General features: G+C 41.5%; 1 protein-coding gene and 1 non-coding gene across 4 annotated transcripts in view; both read right to left on the bottom strand.

Moving 5' to 3' along the window:
• Nucleotides 1-763, bottom strand: part of C1H21orf91 (chromosome 1 C21orf91 homolog) — a 33,643-nt gene extending 32,880 nt beyond the window's left edge. For 2 of the 3 annotated variants that reach the window (XM_070367522.1, XM_070367530.1), the window contains exon 1: nucleotides 336-434. The gene's annotated coding sequence lies outside the window, so the exon portion shown is untranslated. Of the gene's footprint in view, nucleotides 1-335; nucleotides 435-639 lie in introns of those variants that run through there. The other variant, XM_070367525.1, reaches the window with a different exon arrangement.
• A 16,207-nt stretch (nucleotides 764-16,970) lies between these two features.
• TRNAW-CCA (transfer RNA tryptophan (anticodon CCA)) lies at nucleotides 16,971-17,043 on the bottom strand. The gene has a single exon. It is a non-coding gene; the product is annotated as a tRNA-Trp (tRNA).
• Nucleotides 17,044-19,967: the final 2,924 nt, after the last annotated feature.

The following is a 19,967-nucleotide window of genomic DNA, read 5'->3' as shown; positions in this document are numbered from 1 at the left end:
CGGCCGGGGGTTTCGGCGGGGGGAATCCCAGAGCCCGGCCGGCGGGAGCGTCGCGTCCCCCGGCCCCGCGGCTTCCTCCCACCCGGGGAGAAGGCGTTAGAGAGCTCCAGCAGCCGGTTCGTACGGACTCAGCGCTTCGGAGAGCCTGGTTCCCGCCCGGCCTCCGGCGTTTGGGGGCGCGCGCCCGCCCCTCAGGATGCCGCGTCCTTCTCCCCGACCGTCCGTCGGGGCGCCCCGCGCGCAACAGAGACTGGGGCCGCGGGGCTGAGAGGGCAAAGGCGGCGGGACCGCGGAGTCGGGGACCACGGCGCGGGCAGGGGAAGCAGGAGCTTTACCGTCCGGGTTCGCGCGCCACCGCAGCCGCCGCCGATCCGCGCGGCTCTGGCTCCTCACTATTGTTTCCGGCCGCAGCCGAGCAGCCAGCCCGCGCGGGCCCCGCCCCTCCCGGGGGGCCCCGCCCCCTCCCGCCGGTGCCATCCTTCCGAGGCTCTGAGGGGAGAACGGTGGGGCGGCGCGGAGGGCTAAGCCCGCGCGCTCGACCGGCGGCCGCCAACCCCCGCAGCTCCCCGGCTGCACCGACGCCGCGGCCTCGGCTCGGATTTCCTCCTGATCCCGCGTCTCCTGGCCCGGATCTCTCACCGTTCGGTGGAAGGTGGCTCCTCACACGCCCCTCCTCGAGGCAAGTAGATAGAGGAATCCGTTGTCACCTCCCCCTTTAGCGTAGAGGAAACTACTGCCTCCGGGCGGGGGCCGCGTGGGCCGCCAAGTGACGAGGCTGGGGGACACGGCCAGAGATACGCGGGGAGAACTTTGGGTGAAATCGCTAGACCGAGGCAAAATAGTATCGCTGAACTTTTGAGTTAGGTGCCGGTTGACGAGTTTAATGGGAGAAAAGTTTGTGTTTCAAGTTTTCGTCATTTAGGGGTAATTTCAAATCCAGAAGCTTTATTTTTTAAGATTGTTGTAGAAATGGGGCGCCCCTCCCCTGTAATATGGCGCATTCCTAACACGCCCACGAGGATAATCCCGGAGCCCCACCTCTTATTTTAGGTTCCGCCCCTTTAGAAAACCGAGGTACTCAGGATCTCTTTTGCCCACTTTGCTTTCTGGTTGACATTCTTTCTTTTAAGGTTATGATTCATATAACACTTTGACTTACATTTTCTATTGTAAGACTCACAACAGTTTAGAGAAGAGAAACCAGAAGAGTTCTTATTTTGCCTCCTAAAAATGACTAACCCAGATTATCTCTTGGTTAGAAACAGAGGTGGGGACTTGATCACAGGGGTTAGCTGTTATTTTCCAGAACATCATAAACACCTGTACTGTTTACATAGACGGGACTAGGTTGTCAGTCTACAGGTGACTGGTGGTAGGAAAGGATTCCGTAGAACTTGGGAACTTCTAGACCAAACTGGCACTTAATGTAAACTATCAGTGCCCCAGAAAAGTGATCTGTGTTTTTGCTACTTGAAGTATAGGAGGTGAGTCAGCAATATTGGCCTGGTATCTTGTTAGAAGGAGAAGGGGACTACAGAAGAGGAGATGGTTGGATGACATCACCGACTGGATGGACATGAGTTTGAGCAAGCTCGGAGAGTTGGTGATGGACAGGCATGCTACAGTCCATGGAGTCGCAGAGTTAGACACGACTGAGCAACTGAACTGACTGATCTTGTTAGAAACGTAGAATATAAAGTCTCACCCAAGACATCCTGAATCTGAACCTGCTTTTCACAAAACCCTGAGGTGATTACTGTACACATGAGAATTTGAGAAGCACTAATAGAAACAGAAGGGCCTCCCGGGTGGTTCAGTGGTAAAGAATCTGCCTGCCTATGCAGCAGCCGCGGGCTGAATCCCTGGGTTGGATCCCTGGCAACCCACTCTGGTATTCTTGCCTGGGATATCCCATGGATGGAGGAGCCCAGTGGGCTGAAGTCCATGGATTCTCAAGTGAGTGAGCCATAACTTAGCTGACTGAACAACAACAGATTGAAATAGAAAAGTCTTTGTGTTACCTATTTGAATTTCACATTTTATGTAAATATGACTGAAATGTCTTACATCTTGGGTTCTACTCATTTTTTTTTTTTCAATAAAGTGTTTTCTAAAATCAGTAAGGATTTCCTTGGATCAAAGTTATTTTCATTTCTCAGTGTTCTCTCTCTTTCTGTAGCATTTTGCCTATCTTCCTCTCCTTAAAACTTTTACCTTGTTTTTTATTTTAAAATTATTTTTAAAAGTCTACACTTTGGGGTTAAACTTACAGAAATAAAACTTTCCCATTTTAAAAGTGCAGTCCCTGAGTTTTGCCAAATGTATACAATAGCATGTCCACCACCCCAATCAAGATATAGAACATTTCCACAACCTTGAAATTCTCTATGCCCCTTCTCAGTCAAACCCCCTCCCCCATCTGATCTAATTTATATTTCTAAAGATATGGTTTGCCTGCTCTAGAACTTTATATACGTGAAAATAAATGGTGTGTATTCTTTTGTGATTGCCTTATTCAGCATATTTTTGAGATCCATGGTGCTGTTTTGTAATAGGAGTTCCTTTTTGTTGCTGAATAATATTCCACAATTTGTTCATCCATTCAGCCCTGTGCTCTAGGGGGGTGGGATGCAGGATGGGATGGGGATGGGAGGGAGGCTCAAGCAGGAGAGGAATAAATGTATATTTATGGCTGATTCACATTGTTGAATGGCAGAAATTAAAGACATTGTAAAGTAGTTATCCTCCAATTAAAAAAAAAAAAAAAGACTGGACCCCAGCAGACAGCTAGCTACGAAATGTGACTTCAATTGAATTCAGCCAAAAAACTGAATGGATTTGGATGTTCAATTCAATACCTGTCTGATGTCTTGATTTTAGCTTTCTGAGGTTCTAAATGGAGGGTTAGAATTCCGTTGTACCTGGACTTCTTACCTATGCAATTTAGAGATAGTAAATTGTATTATTTTAAGCCATTAAATTTGTGTCAAATCGTTATGACAGCATTATAAAATGAATACATTTGAATATCCAGGTTTTAAAAGAGTATTGGGCTTTGTTTTGGGAGGCTGTTACTCTATTAGCTTATTAAACTTTGTGAGTGTCTACACTATCCTTTTGTTATAAGAATTTCTAGTTCTCTTCTTAAGGAGTGGCTTAAGTCTTCTATTGTATGTCACAGGTCTTCCAATAAAGTTTCTATTCTCTAGTTGTATAAAACTCAAATGATTACTTTCCTATTAGTTCCAGTAGTTGTAAAGATTGTCAGTTCAGTTCGGTTCAGTTTAGTCACTCAGTCCTGTCACACTCTTTGTGACCCCATGGACTGTAGCACGCCAGGCCTCTGTATCCATTACCAACTCCTGGAATTTACTCAAATTCATGTCCATTGAGTTGGTGATGTCATCCAACCATCTCATCCTCTGTCGTCTGCGTCTTCTCCTGCCTTCAGTCTTTCCCAACATCAGGGTCTTTTCAAATCAATCAGCTCTTCACATCAGGTGGCCAAAGTATTGGAGTTTCAGCTTCAACATCAGTCCTTCCAATGAACATTCAGGGCTGATCTCCATTGGGATGGACTGGTTGGGTCTCCTTGCAGTCCAAGGAACTCTCAAGAGTCTTCTCCAACACCACATTTCAAAAGCATTAATTCTTCAGCACTCAGCTTTCTGTATAGGCAGCTCTCACATCATACATGACTACTGGAAAAACCATAGCCTTGACTAGACGGATCTTTGTTGGCAAAGTAATGTCTCTGCTTTTTCATATGCTGTCTAGGTTGGTCATAACTTTTCTTCCAAGGAGTAAGCGTCTTTTAATTTCATGGCTGTAGTCACCATCTACAGTGATTTTGGAGCCCCCCAAAATAAAGCCTGTCACTGTTTCCACTGTTTCCCCATCTATTTCCCATGAAGTGATGGGACCAGATGCCATGATCTTAGTTTTCTGAATGTTGAGTTTTAAGCCAACTTTTTCACTCTCCTCTTTCACTTTCATCAAGAGGCTCTTTAGTTCTTCTCTTTCTGCCATAAGGGTGGTGTCCTCTGCATATCTGAGATTATTGATATTTCTCCCAGCAATCTTGATTCCAGCTTGTGCTTCATCCAGCCCAGCATTTCTCATGATGTACTCTGCATATAAGTTAAATAAGCAGAGGAACCAGAGATCTTAAAGAGATAGGAATACCAGACCACCTGACCTGCCTCTTGAGAAATCTATATGCAGGTCAGGAAGCAACAATTAGAACTAGACATGGAACAACAGACTGGTTCCAAATAGAAAAAGGAGTATGTCAAGGCTGTATATTGTCACCTCAATCTTTCCCAGCATCAGGATCTTTTCAAATGAGTCAGCTCTTCACATCAGGTGGCCAAAGTATTGGAGTTCCAGCTTCAACATCAGTCCTTCCAATGAACACTCAGGACTGATCTCCTTTAGGATGGACTGGTTGGATCTCCTTGCAGTCCAAGGGATTCTCAAGAGTCTTCTCCTGCACCACAGTTCAAAATCGTTAATTCTTCAGCACTCAGCTTTCTTTATTATCCAACTCTCACATCCATACACAACTACTGGTGGATCACCTGATGTGGAGAGCTGACTCATTTGAAAAGACCCTGATGCTGGGAAAGATTGAAGGCAGGAGGAGAAGGGGATTACAGAGGGTGAGATGGTTGAATGGCATCACTGACTCAATGGACATGAGTTTGGATAAACTCTGGCAGTTGGTGATGGACAGGGAGGCCTGGTGTGCTGCAGTCAATGGGTTTGCAAAGAGTCGGACAAGACTGAGCGACTGAACGGAACTGAATGGAACACAGTGCAGGCTTTGGCATAGTCAATAAAGCAGAAGTAGATGTTTTTCTGGAACTCTCTTGCTTTTTCGATAATCCAGCGGATGTTGGCAATTTGATCTCTGGTTCCTCTGCCTTTCCTAAAACCAGCTTGACCATCTGGAAGTTCTCAGTTCACGTATTGTTGAAGCCTGGCTTGGAGAATTTTGAGCATTACTTTACTAGTGCATGAGATAGAGCAATTGTGGGGTCGTTTGAGCATTCTTTGTCATTGCCTTTCTTTGGGATTGGAATGAAAACTGACCTTTTCCAGTCCTGTGGTTAGTGCTGAGTTTTCCAAAGTTGCTGGGATATTGAGTGCAGCATTTTCACAGCATCATCCTTTAGGATTTTGAAATAGCTCAACTAGAATTCCATCACCTCCATCCACTAGCTTTGTTCACGGTGATGCTTCCTAAGGCCCACTTGGCTTCGAATTCCAGGATGTCTTGGCTCTAGGTGAGTGATCTGAGTCATGAAGATCTTTTTTGTATAGTTCTTCTGTGTATTCTTTCCACCTCTTCTTAATATCTTCTGTTTCTGTTAGGTCCATACCATTTCTGTCCTTTATTGAGCCCATCTTTGTATGAAATATTCCCTCGGTAGCTCTAGTTTTCTTGAAGAGATCTCTTGTCTGTCCCATTCTATTGTTTTCCTCTATTTCTTTGCACTGATCCATGAGGAAGACGTTCTAATCTCTTTTGCTGTTCTTTGGAACTCTGCATTCAAATGGGTCTATCTTTCCTTTTCTCCTTTGCTTTCACTTCTCTTCTTTTCACAGCTATTTATACGGCCTTCTCAGACAGCCATTGTGCTTTTTTGCATTTCTTTTTATTGGGGATGGTCTTGATCCCTGCCTCCTGTAGAATGCCAGGAACCTCTGTCCATAGTTCATCAGGCACTCTGTCAGATCTAATCCCTTGAATCTGTTTCTCTTCAATCTATTTGTTCAGATTGTAGTTCCCCGGTAGTTCTTTTCTCCCTGGTGATTAACTTTTGCCCAGCCTTTCAGAGCTTCTACTCTGTACACGCACAGTGTATTCAAGTGAAGTCTTAAAGCATATTCTGAAACTCTTTTCCAAGTAGTTCTTCCTTTCTGCACTCCTAATTGCAAATTCTAGACATCTCATACTCCCCAAACTCAATTTTTGTCTCTTCATACCAGCTTTGCTAGGATATCCTTATGTGCACTTTGGTCTGAAAGTATCTCCAGGCATAAAACCAGGGCAATTGTAAGGCTTACCTCAGTTGTGGCCTTTTTTCCTGAGATCGCATTTTGCTCTGCCTGTGTTTCAGCATCTGAAAATAGGTATTTCATATATTTTGTCCTGTTTTCTAACTTTGCAGAGCTATTCTGGTACTCCTTACTCCATCCTGGCTAGAATCCCTTGTTATTTTGTCAGTGGATCCTTCATTTATCAGAGCTTCTTCCCAGGTCTCTTTGCTTCCAGTCTAGTTTTTCCAACCCATCTTTCACAGTCCATTATTAAATAAACACAGATGAATTCCCATTCTCAAAAACTTGTTATGGCTTCTTGCCTTTCTTATAACAGTAATACATAAATCTATTTAGTGTTTAGACAGTTACATCAGGCTTTCCAGTTTATTGTCTCATTTAATAAGATCTAACTTATTTACTTGAATAGTCAAGGATTTCATCTTTAACTGCAATCCTTAATAATTTAGTAACTGAATAAAGAGTACAAAAATGTGTTATAAACTGTAAGGGGACATATCAATACAAAGATCAGTTGTATAACTGGTTCTTGACCTAAAACATATTACCTTGATTTTAGGCTTAAATCAGTTTAGGAATCCTTTCAGATGCAAGTAACAGAAAACCTGATTAACAGTATCTGAATCAGGGTAAGGTTTTATCTGTTTAGCCAAACAAGATCAAAAGAACCAACTGCTCGCTCATTATCCCAGGACCAGCCCCTCAGAAGTCTATTCTGGCTTTCCGTCTTAAGAGCAGAATGACTGCCCTGCAGTTAAGCAACATATTGTCTTCCAGGCAAGAAGATAGAAATGGAAGATGTAGGGAGAACCCATGCATTGGAGAAGGAAATGGCAACCCACTCCAGTGTTCTTGCCTGGAGAGTCCCAGGGACGGGGGAGCCTGAGTCGGACACCACTGAAGTGACTTAGCAGTAGCAGTAGCAGGGAGTAGTGGGAGGGAAAGCTGCCTTTTCATTTTTGTAAAGAAGAAACAGTTTTCCTGAGAGATCCCAGCAGAACTTATATTGCAACAATGGATTCTAGGGAAGTACGTAGTTTTATCAACCTCTGTAACAGAAGGCAAGGCAAGGAAATTAGGTGTATAGCCAACAATGATTGCTAGAGAATGCATAATTTGCTTTTCTGAAAATCATTTTTATGTCTACTCTGGTGAAGATGACCCTTACTTGTCATTCCAATGAATGTCTGCTACAAAAATTTCTCTGATCTTCTCACTGTTCTGAATCCTTACAACACTTGTTCATATTATTGCTATTCTTGGTATTTTTTCTGGCATGTTCCTCTTTTAAAGTAAAGGATTCAGTATGCTTTGTGTATCTATCCACCCATCTCTTACTTTGGCTATATTTGTTTCTCTCCATGTGTTAAGTCATTCTCTGCCATTGGGGACATGCTTCATTCTTTTAGCCTGGAAGATTGGCACATGCATCCCAAGGCTTAGAGCCTTTTAAGACCACCATGACCCTAGAGGTGTCAGCAACTCCAGATGTGTGCATAATTGACACATCGATTGTGTGCATTATTAATTCCACTTCTTCATATCCTCCGTCTATGTGACCTCATAGTTCACTATAGTAGGCAGAATATGTTTCCCCACCCCAATGGAATATTAATCTGAATGACATGAGTAGAGACCTTAAATTGTTTGTGTGATTTAGCTTGACTTGTGCCTCAGCCATATATCACTAAGAGAATTTCACTCAGGTTGTTGCCAGTCCAAGGAGGATGAGAGATATGGAGCAGACCTTCGTCCAGTCAGCAGCCTAAAGCTAGGGAGGCCCAGAAGACCTACAGATTTGTGATGAATGCTTGAATGCTTGTTGTTGTAAGCACCGAGTCCTGAGTTGTTTTGTTATGCGACATCTTGTAGTGATGGTGGTTAACACAGCAGGATTCTAAATGGCCAAGTTTAATTGGCTCATTTCTGAATCAGTTTTACTGACTGGTACTTTAATTGGCCAGTCTTGGATTACATTCCCACCTCTCCCCTTCACCCCTCCCCCCAAAATAGATTGGCTGAAGAATGGGGCTACAGGGATGAAAATCTGATATCATAATGTGGGAGAGAAACTTCTCTGAAGAAAAGTGGTTGTTGTTACCAGAAGAAGGGAGTTGGTTTGAAAATAGAACAAACAGGCAAAAACAGTCATAATTCACTTCGGTGTTCTTTATACCTCAGTACTGATTGCTAGAATTTACGCTGGCTGTGTGCAAGGAAATCTACTTCAGTCATTGTATTTCAGTACTTACCTTCAGCTTGTGCTTGTGTCAGTTAGGATTAGGTTCACTGCAGTAATATAAAACCCCCCAATACAAGTGACTTTAAAATATAGGACTATTTTTTTCTCTTGCGTTAAAGTCTGAAGATGGACAGTCTAGGACAGATGTGGTAGCTCTGACCTACAAAGTCCTCAGGAACGAATGCGGGTTCTGGCTTTCTAGTCTGTCATCCCTAGAACGTGTGCTCATTGTTTTGTGCAAGAGAGAGCCTCTTTCATTAGAGACACATTTTAAACAGCAAGGTGGAGAAAGATGAGAAGACAGAGCAAAGAATATATACTGGCTGCTTTTTAAGGATATTTCTCAGAAGCTGCTACATAACATTTCTGGTTACCTCTCACCCTTCCAGTCTAAGAGCCAGAATGAAAGGGAGACTTGGGATCAGGTCTTTATTCTAACATCCAGGAACCCAGCTAAAAACCAGGACTTCTCAGTAGGGACAGTGGGCTTCCCTGGTGGCTCAGGTGGTAAAGAATCTGCCTGCTAATGCAGGAGACCCAGGTCTGGTCCCTGGGTTGGGAAGATCCCCTGGAAAAGGGAATGGCTAGTATTTTGGCCTGGAAGATCCCATGGACAGAGGAGCCTGGCGGGCTATGGTCCATGGGGTCGCAAATAGTTGGACACAACTGAAAGACTAACACTTTATCTTTTTTCAAATAGGTACAATGGATATTACACTAGGCAATAAACAATCTCTGTCCTAGTACTCAATACATATTTCTTGAATAAATATGTTGATTGAATGAATCATGTATTAAAAATTAAATTTGGTTAGTGAACACTGAAAACTAAGTTTTCAGTCTTAAATTCAATGCTGGCTTAAATAATCTATTTGAGATAAAATACCTATTTAAACTATTTCTCATTTTTAGTAAGCAAAAAAAGAAAAAAATGACTATTTGCTTTAGAATTCTTTTTGCTTTACACTCAAATTGAATAGTGTGGTAGGCTTATTTCAGTATTGTTGATCCATTTTCTAAAAGTCTAATTTTTATAGGATTCTCGACAGAGTTTAGTGCTTCTCCATTGGAATTCTTAACTCTGAAGAAAATGTCTCTCTTAAAATTATGGGTCCTCTTAAGCTTAGACCAGCATCCCTTTGAAAGTTTGGGCTACAAATACTTGGATTAAATGGATTTACCACCTATAGTTTCAGTAATGCTGACATTATGGGTAAGCTGTCTGCTGATCCATTGTCCTATTGTGCAAGCAGACAAACCAAACCTATTTCCTGTCTGTGGATAAATTCAACGTTGACATTGCTGGGAGGAGATTGGGAGTTAACTACTAAGCTATTGATTTTTTTTTTTTTTTTTCCACTGTGGGTCAAATCCAGTTTTTAGTAATATGCACAATTCCTGCTGTTAAATTCAGAGTGGTAAAAGGAAAGTTTACAGTTGATGTCAAAATTAGAAGTCTATTTCATAATATTTTACCAAAGGTTTATTTTTATGTTTCATTTTATAAGTATCAGATGTCTGAGTGTGGAATACTCAAGCTAGAAATTGAAATCCTGACATATTTCTGAGTTAACTATTAGTGTGCCTGTCAAGCTAGACAGGGTATTTTAAATTTCAGAATTTTAAATTTTTAGGATTTTCTTTAATTCAGAGAGATTTGTTGATGGGAGATGATAGCATTAATGGTGAAAAAGAATACAACATTTTTGGTTTTTGAGTTTCTACTAAACACGGTACCTTTCCACAAAAGTTAAAACTGATTTAATATTTAAAATACTTTTTTTCATTCATTCATTCATTTAACAATTTCTTATTATTAAATGTTCATTATATTTTTTGAAACTGTTCTGGGTATTAATTATATAGCAGGAAGCAACAGAGTCCCTACTCTTGAGAAATTTCCCACCTGATGTAAAAGAAAGGCATTAAGTAATTGCTTTTGGAATGGAGTTTTTAACGCATTGGAATATATTTTCATTTTAATTGCTGTAGCACTATAAAAATGTCTAAGTACCACATTGGCCTATATTTTTCTGTGCTTTTTTCCTGCATTATTCTGCTAATTTTTACATGCTAAGTATAGTAATGATTCACTTATCTGTAATCTGTAGGAAATTAGTGGTTCCACCACAGTTTTTTTTTTTTTAATAACTGGAAAATAATAGTTTTTAAAGCTTTAAAAATTTTTAGCTGTTTTGAAAGAAAGTTGAAATAGACTGAATGTTCTCCCCACATTCTTATGTTGAAATCCTAACCACCAATGTGATGGGATTTGGAGGGTGGAACCCTCATGAATAGGATTAGTATTCTTATAAATAAAAGAGGCCTTCCTGAGCTCCCTTCCTCTCCTGGTCATGAGAACTCAGTGACAAGGTGGCTGGCTATGAACCAGGAAGTAGCATCTCACCTGGACACTGAATCTGCCAGCATTACCTCAGTCTTGGACTTCCAGCCTCCATAACTATGAGAAATAAATTTATGCTGTTTATAAGCCCCTTAGTCTAAGGCATTCTGTAATAGCAGCGAAACAGATTAAGACAAAAGTTTTCTACAATGTATTATGTGCTTTTTGGCTATGTAGAATATATATATATATATATATATATATATATATATATATATATATATATATATATATTTATATAAGATAATTGCTACACTAGCTAGGGTGTTATGTTTCTGTTTTAGACTCAGTTGCTGTGAAAATAGACTTAGAAAATCAGTGACCTCGTAAACAAAAAGGTTATTTCTTCATAATAGAATAAAAGGGTATACCAGGTTGGCCTTTCCTGGTGGCTCAGATGCCAAAGAATCTGCCTGCAATGCTAGAGACCCAGGTTTGATCCCTTATTCAGGAAGATCCCTTGGAGAAGGAAATGGCAACGCATTCCAGTGTTCTTGCCTGGAAAATACCATGGACAGAGGAGCCTGGAGAGCTGCAATCCATGGGGTTGAAAAAGAGTTGGACATGACTGAGTGACTAACACACACCTGGTTGGTAGTAACTCTGTTCCACATGGCAATTCAGGGATCCAGATTCTGCCATCTTGTCATCCTGTGATGCTTTTATCCTCTAGAACCTTGTCATCAGGTCAAGGCTTGTTCAGGTTTCAACCAATGGAGAGAGCAACATGTGGACAAGGCACACGTCTCTTAAAGGCTGAAGTTTTAAAGAGTTAGGCACATACCACAGCTGCTCATGTATTGTAGGGCTTCTCTGGTGGCTCAGAGGTCAGGAAGATTCGCTGGAGAAGGGAATGGCAACCCACTCCAGTATTGTTGCTTGGGAAATCCCATGGATAGAGGAGCCTAATGGGCTATAGTCCATGGGGTCACAAAAGAGTCGGACATGACTTAGTGACTCAACAGCAATAACATGTATCATAGCTGAGATTTTAGTCACGTGGTTACATCAGTCTTCAAGGGAAACTGAGAATGTCACCTAATTATGTGGCAGGAATAAGGGGTGGAGGAATATTGGTGGGCAGCTCTCTCTCTCATAGCCTGCAACTCTGACTGCCCAGTTTTTGCATGTATCCTTCTCACATTCATCCCTTTTCCATGCAAGGAACATAGAGCACACTCACCTCTGTCCCAAGGCAGATGACTCTAAGTTCCATCCAGTTACTGTATCCAGCTTAAATCCAAAGATTTCTGAGTGACATTCAGTCTTTCCACTCAGGTCCAAATATAACTCAGGTATATAAGATCAGAGTGGGCCAGGAAATTAAAACCCCTGTTCAAATAAGAGAAGAATGAGAGACACAGCAGTCATTGGTCCACAGCACTGATGGAGACCAGCTGGACAGGGGTCTCAAAGCCCTCTGCTCTGGCAGTGGAGGAAGTTCCTTGATTGGATCCTGTTTGCTCTTTGGGAGGGAATTCTTACTCATTGCTTTCTGTGGTCCCCTACCCTACTCTCTGGAAAAATCTTCCTTGTCTATTAATCTTCTTGGCCACATCTGAAGTGGGTTGTGGGAATGTGTTCCGCTTAGGGGCTATATGTATTTTGTGGCTGTTTGTAGACCTATAGGTTGTTTAAGACTCAGAGAGACACACAGCTCTTTGGTTCTCAGGCTCATGGATTCTTTACCAACATAGTTTCCTCAGTCTTAGTAAGCCTTCAGTTTGCTTGCTTTCAATATGTCTGTAAGCACAACCCCAATTTTTTTCTGAATATATTCTACACAGTACTTCAGTTTTTGCTTTCTTGTTCTTCTTGTGACATGTTCTTTTATTTTAGTGACAGCTGTCTTGAGGCCATCTGAAAAGTTTGGGTGGGCCAGAAAGGCAACAATCTGACCCGCTATTTAATCACTATCACTCCCTCAGGAGGTCTTCTATGATTAGCCTATTTAGAGCCCCATCTCAGTCCCACCTTACCCCAATCTTGAAAAAAAAGAACAAAAATGCATCACTTTAGTATATTTACAAAATATGTATACATGTGATGCATTTATCTTATTTATAATACTTGTGTATTGTCGGTCTTCATCCTCTAGCATGTAAATTTCATGAGATTTGGAAGTCATAGTTTGTTCTCTCATGTATCTCAGGGACAGAGAATGTTGTTGTTTAATCACTCAGTTGTGTCCGACCCTTTTATGACCCCATGGACCGTAGCCCACCAGGCTCCTCTGTCCATGGGATTTTCCAGGCAAAGATACAAGAAGAAATCCCTTCTCCTGGGGATCTTCCTGACCCAGGGATCTAACCTGCATCTCTTGCTTTGACAGGTGGGTTCTTTACCACTGAGCCACCAGGGAAGTCCTGGGACAGAGAATAGTGCCTGCCAAATATTTATTGAATGAATAAATGAATGAGTGATTTGAAAGTGTGGTGACTTTTAGGTATATTATGCTGTTAATGAGCTGTGCAAATACTGTGGATTATAGCTATTTCCTCTTCTTCCATATAAACAGAATTCTCAATTTGTTCATTTGGTAGAGGAGAGCAGGGAGGATACATCTTTGTTCTCTGCTCTTTAGCCATAGAGAACTCTTCTATGCCAGTTATGGAAATTCCATTCTTCTTCATATTGTCTTATGACAAATCTAAACAGTGTATTAAAAAGCAGAGACATCATTTTGCCAAGAAAGATCTGTATAGTCAAAGCTATGGTTTTTCCATATGTGAATGTGAGAACTGGGCCATAAAGAAGGCTGAATGCTGAAGAATTGATGATTTTGAACTGTGGTGCTGGGGAAAACTCTTGAGAGTCCCTTGGACAGCAAGGAGATTAAACTATAGTCAATCCTAAAGGAAATTAACCCTGAATATTTACGGAAGGACTGATGCTGAAGCTGAAGCTCCAACCCTTTGGCAACCTAATGAAAAGAGCTGACTCATTATAAAAGACCCTGATTCTGGTAAAAATTGAGGGCAAGAGGAGAAGAGGATGACAGAGGATGAGATGGTTGGATGGCATCACTGACTCAGTGGACATGAGTTTGAGCAAACTCCAGGAGATGGTGAAGGACAGGGAGGCCTGGCATGCTGCAGTCAACGGGGTCGCAAAGAGAGGGGCACAACTTAGCAACTGAACAACAACAAGCAATATCAATCTTGGCAAGTGAGAGGTAAGCAAAAATGTAGTAGAATGGAAAAAACCTGTGGAAATAAACAAAAATGTGCTTACCCACTTCCTGCTTTGGCTATTGTTTACCCTTGTGTTGGTGTGATCTTGAAGCTTTAGCCACCATCTTGTGACCACGAAGACAAACTTCCCTAACAAATTGAGGTGGGAAGGGTGGAAGGATAGAAAGAACCCACCTGACATAATTGAATCATTGCACCAACCTTGGATTCACTTTCTTTTTTAAATGAGATAATGTCTACTTTATTTAATCTATTTTTGGTCTGCTATTCTGTTATTTGCCATGAAGTGATGGGACCAGATGCCATGATCTTCGTTTTCTGAATGTTGAGCTTTAAGACAACTTTTTCACTCTCCTCTTTCACTTTCATCAAGAAGCTTTTTAGTTCCTCTTCACTTTCTGCCATAAGGGTGGTGTCATCTGCATATCTGAGGTTATTGATATTTCTCACGGCAATCTTGATTCCAGCTTGTGCTTCTTCCAGCCCAGCGTTTCTCATGATGTACTCTGCATATAAGTTAAATAAACAGGGTGACAATATACAGCCTTGACGAACTCCTTTTCGTATTTGGAACCAGTCTGTTGTTCCATGTCCATTTCTAACTGTTGCTTCCTGACCTGCATATAGGTTTCTCAAGAGGCAGGTCAGGTGGTCTGATATTCCCATCTCTTTCAGAATTTTCCACAGTTTATTGTGATCCATGCAGTCAAAGGCTTTGGCATAGTCAGTAAAGCAGAAATAGATGTTTTTCTGGAACTCTCTTGCTTTTTTGATGATCCAGTGGATGTTGGCAATTTGATCTCTGGTTCCTCTGCCTTTTCTAAAACCAGCTTGAACATCTGGAAGTTGTTCAGTGGTCATGTATGGAAGTTGTCCAGTGGTCATGTGTGGATGTGAGAGTTGGACTGTGAAGAAAGCTGAGTGCCGAAGAATTGATGCTTTTGAACTGTGGTGTTGGAGAAGACTCTTGAGAGGCCCTTGGACTGCAAGGAGATCCAACCAGTCCATCCTAAAGGAGATCAGTCCTGGGTGGTCATTGGAAGGACTGATGCTGAAGCTGAAACTCCAGTTCTTTGGCCACCTCATGCGAAGAGTTGACTCATTGGAAAAGACTCTGATGCTGGGAGGGATTGGGGGCAGGAGGAGAAGGGGATGACAGAGGATGAGATGACTGGATGGACATGAGTTTTAGTGAACTCTGGGAGTTGGTCATGGACAGGGAGGCCTGGCGTGCTGCAATTCATGGGGTCGCAGAGAGTCGGACACGACTGAGCGACTGAACTGAACTGACTGATTCTGTTATTTGTTGATTGCAGCTGAAAACATCCTAACTGATAGAGTAGCGGTATCTTCAGTGTTTGTTGAGACTAATTGGCCACCATTCTGTTACTCATTCAACCATTTGTCTGTTTACTCATTTATTAAGTTTTATTATATACCAGGCAAAACTTAGAGTAAAGAGATTAAGAGACAGCTCATGCATATCCTTGAGGAATTGACAGTAAAGGTGCAAACAAATAATCACTGAGTCATCTATCTAGCACACTGCTACCACAGAGCAGGTGCTTATTAGGTTTCAAATTCACTATAACTAGTGGAATCTGTTAGTCTTTTAGGCACTTTAATTGGATAGAGGTAGTCAATCCTGTCATTTCTGCAGTGGGCCCACATGGGGTCTACTCTCAGGCATGATTTGAGAGAGGCTTTTTTCTGTTTCCATAAAGGAGTGACACCAATGTAGGCAATTTGGTCATATTGTTTATTGTTTGTCTACTCAGACATAAACTCCCTGTTGAAGATTATAGGGTTAAGGAATTGGGTGAGTTAGTTTGCTTGTTTTTCCTCCATCTCTATCCGAGATCCTTTTAAACACCCATGCTAGAATGTGTTGATCAACTTGTGGCAGCTTAGGTATGTTGCTATAGGCTATTGGTAAAATTTGCATGTATGCCTAGAAAATAAATTAGAATTGCAGATTATTGAACATTTCAGTTTAATCATCTGGAAAGCCATAGTGTTTTTGTCTTTAAAAACAAAGCAAAACAAAAGCCCTGCAGCTATATCATCTAGTCATTGATATATTGAACTTTTAAAAAAATTTTTTACAGAGTCATTCAATATGTGCAAATGGTAATGTTAGCTACCAAATGAGGGTGTAGGCTTTCTACCTAGAACTCAGTAAGAGAAGGTGCTGTTTTCATAATTAAAGTTCAAATGACAAATTCATGTGTACTCAGAATGAGTCTTAATCTCCCTATGGTAGATCATACTTTTAAGTTCACTGACTTACCTTTTATGTTGGGTTCATTAAAAGTTTATATAGGAAAAAAGTTTATATAGCAAGCTCAAGAAAAGTTAGTGACTGATGGTAGTATACTGATGTCTGATAGACTTAATAGGTAGAGTAATTCAAATGATCATAGGAAACTGTTCAGGAGCTAGTCTTAGTTTATTAAAGTTTGTATCAAGTACTTTTAAGTCTAAATATCCTTATTTTTTTCTTTCTGCTTTAGAATGGTTTGGCGATTTTCATTCCATTCTCTGTTTCTGTCTACTATTTGGTCACCAACTTCTCTTAATGATATTTGACCCTTTGTTTTCTTTTGGTTTATGATATTTAATAACTAGGCACAGTTAACCAGATGTAAGGGAGAGGTTATATTTTCATCTTTGTTACACATAAGCTTTATTTTTTCAAAAATGTTTTTATGTATTTGGGCTTCCCTGGTGGCTTGGACAGGAAAGAATCCACTTGTAATGTGGGGGACCTTGGTTTGAGCCCTGGGTCAGGAAGATCCCCTGGAGGAGGACATGGCAACCCACTCTAGTACTCTTGCCTAAAGAATCCCCATGGACAGAGGAGCCTGCTGGGCTACAGCCCATGGGGTTGCAAAGAGTGACTGAAGCACCACATTTATTTGTTTAGTTGACTGTGCCGAGTGTTAGTTGTGGCCTGCAGGATCTTTGATCTTCCTTGTGGCATGCGAGATCTTTTTTGTTCAGTTGCAGCATGCAGATTCTTTTAGTTGTGGCCTTAGAACTCGTAGTTGCATGTGGGATCCAGTTCCCTCACCAGGGATCAAACCTGGGCTCCCTGCTTTGGAAGCATGGAGTCTTAGCCACTGGACCACGAGGGAAGTCTCCAGTACACATAAACTAAAGAGGAACTACTTATGTATGTATCTGAGAGGAAAACAAAAATAGAAATACATTGTTGGGCATCCCTCTTCAGTAAGACTCTTGCAGCAGTCCTCACATCTGTCAGGGGACTGATCTCTGGCTTCCAAGTTGACAGTTCAGGTGCAAGGCAATGAGACACATGCTTGCGGTCCTGATATGAAAGCGTCATATCTCAAATAGGAACCAGTATCTGTTATAACAACATTTGAGGCATAAATTCTGGAGTTCCTGCAAGGGGATTGCCTAGTTATAAGAGTCATCACATACAGGGAGCCCCAAACTTTGGTTTCCCATCAGGTTTTTACAGTTTATATATAGTTTCTCTCCTGCCAAATGCAATTTGTCATGTTTTATCATAAGAAATACTGTCTAGTAACACCACTTCGGTTCTGCTTTTTTCAGGTTTCTAGGGAAACAGTGCTGTAAAGTTAGCCAGGGCCAAGTTTGTTCATAAAGTACAAGAGGTTTTGTTAATGCTTTACCTCAGTGATGTAGTCTCTTCTGTACTATTGAGACTGAGCTGGAGTCTTAGCAGATCTTGGTCTCTGATCAAGTGTATACTTGCTCTGGTCCTTGAAAAGATGGAGTGGGTTACATTTACTTTATTTTTATAAAGAAAATCCTGTTATTCCATATTCGATATTTACAACTTTAAGTAGAGATTGAATTCACTCTTGTCACTTGCCCAGTAGTACAGGTCAAACATAGTGGAGAACATAGCCCCACTGTTGGGAATTCCCACTGAGATTAAATGCTGTAATCTAGAGAGAAACAACCTTCAGCACATAATCTGACTCTCAGTTCAGTTCAGTCGCTCAGTCGTGTCCGACTCTTTGCGACCCCATGAATCGCAGCACGCCAGGCCTCCCTGTCCATCACCAACTCCCGGAGTTCACTCAGACTCACGTCCATCGAGTCAGTGATGCCATCCAGCCATCTCATCCTCTGTTGTCCCCTTTTCCTCCTGCCCCCAATCCCTCCCAGCATCAGAGTCTTTTCCAATGTGTCAGCTCTTCGCATGAGGTGGCCAAGTACTGGAGTTTCAGCTTTAGCATCATTCCTTCCAAAGAACACCCAGGACTGATCTCCTTCAGAATGGACTGGTTGGATCTCCTTGCAGTCCAAGGGGCTCTCAAGAGTCTTCTCCAACACCACACTTCAAAAGCATCAATTCTTCAGCGCTCAACTTTCTTCACAGTCCAACTCTCACATCCATACATGACCACTGGAAAAACCATAGCCTTGACTCTCTACTTACATCTAAAAGGGTACAGACGAAGACAGATCTTCGAGACATATAAGAGATTCAGGCACTCCCCAAAGGATTTCTCCTAGTTAAACATTTTTCTAGTAGAATACCTGTGACTTTTAATAAGTCATAAAGTATACATATCTTAGCTGTAGGAAAAATTTATACTTGTGGTTCTAAAATGTAATATGTTTATTTTTGAGGTATAATTTACATGTAAAATGCACACATTTCAAGTATATAATTCAGTAACAAATCAATACACCCATGTAATCCACTCCATTGTCAAAATATAGAATATTTCCATCACCTTGGGAAATTTCCTTATACCCTTCCTGTTCAATCTCCTATCTTTCTCCCTATCCCAAGGCAATCAGTATTCTAATTTATATCAATATCAGGATCGATTAATTTTCCCTGTTTTGAAATTCACATAATGGAACCATAAAGTATAAACTCTTTTGTGTCTGGCTTCCTTTGCGCATCGTTTTGTTAGATGCATCTGTATTATTGTTTGCAGCTGTAGTTCATTTATCATTGTATGAATATACTAAAGTTTGTCTGCTACCTCTTGTTGAACAATTGTGTGGCTTCTAGTTTTATTATGAATATGGCCACTAAGGATTTTTGTATAAACTTCTGATGGACATATTTTCACTTCTCTTGAGTAAGTACCTAGAGTTGCTGGGTCATAGAGTAGGTATATGTTTAACATCTTAAGAATCTACCAAGCAGTTTCCCAAAATGCTTGTACCATTTTGCATTCTTAGCAGCAAATTATGAAAGATATGGTTGTTCCATATCCTTACCTACATTAGGTGTCATCAACCTTTATTTTTAGACATTCTAATGCGTATTTCAGAGAAGGCAATGGCACACCACTCCAGTGCTCTTGCCTGGAAAATTCCATGGACAGAGGAGCCTAGTAGGCTGCAGTCCATGGGGTCAATAGGAGTCGGACACGACTGAGCGACTTCACTTTCACTTTTCACTTTCATGCATTGGAGAAGGAAATGGCAACCCACTCCAGTGTTCTTGCCTGGAGAATCCCAGGGACAGGGAAGCCTAGTGGGCTGCCGTCTATGGGGTTGCACAGAGTCGGACATGACTGAAGCAACTTAGCAGCAGCAGCAGCAGCAGTGGTGCATATTTTGGAGAAGACAATGGCACCCCACTCCAGTACACTTGCCTGGAAAATCCCATGGATGGAGGAGCCTGGTAGGCTGCAGTCCATGAGGTCACTAAGAGTTGAACACGACTGAGTGACTTCACTTTGACTTTTCACTTTCATGCATTGGAGAAGGAAATGGCAACCCACTCCAGTATTCTTGCCTGGGGAATCCCAGGGACAGAGGAACCTGGTGGGCTGCCGTCTATGGGGTTGCACGGAGTCAGACGTGACTGAAGAGACTTAGCAGCAGCAGCAGCAGTAGCAGTGCATATTTATATGAAACTTCTAGAAGAAAGAAGCATGAGGATATCTTTGTGACCTATAGGTAGGTAGAAATCTCTTACAGATAACACTAAGCATGAAAGTAAAAGCTTAACAGTTGGATTCATTAAAATTAAAAGCTTCTTCTCTTTGAAAAACATTTAAAAATGAAAAGCAGACTATAAACTGGAGAAAAATAT

This window comes from Bos mutus, chromosome 1 (genome assembly GCF_027580195.1).
Source record: "Bos mutus isolate GX-2022 chromosome 1, NWIPB_WYAK_1.1, whole genome shotgun sequence".
Classification (NCBI taxonomy): Eukaryota; Metazoa; Chordata; class Mammalia; order Artiodactyla; family Bovidae; genus Bos; species Bos mutus.
Note: the sequence above shows the minus strand (reverse complement) of the source record. Positions and strands in the feature narration are given on the sequence as shown.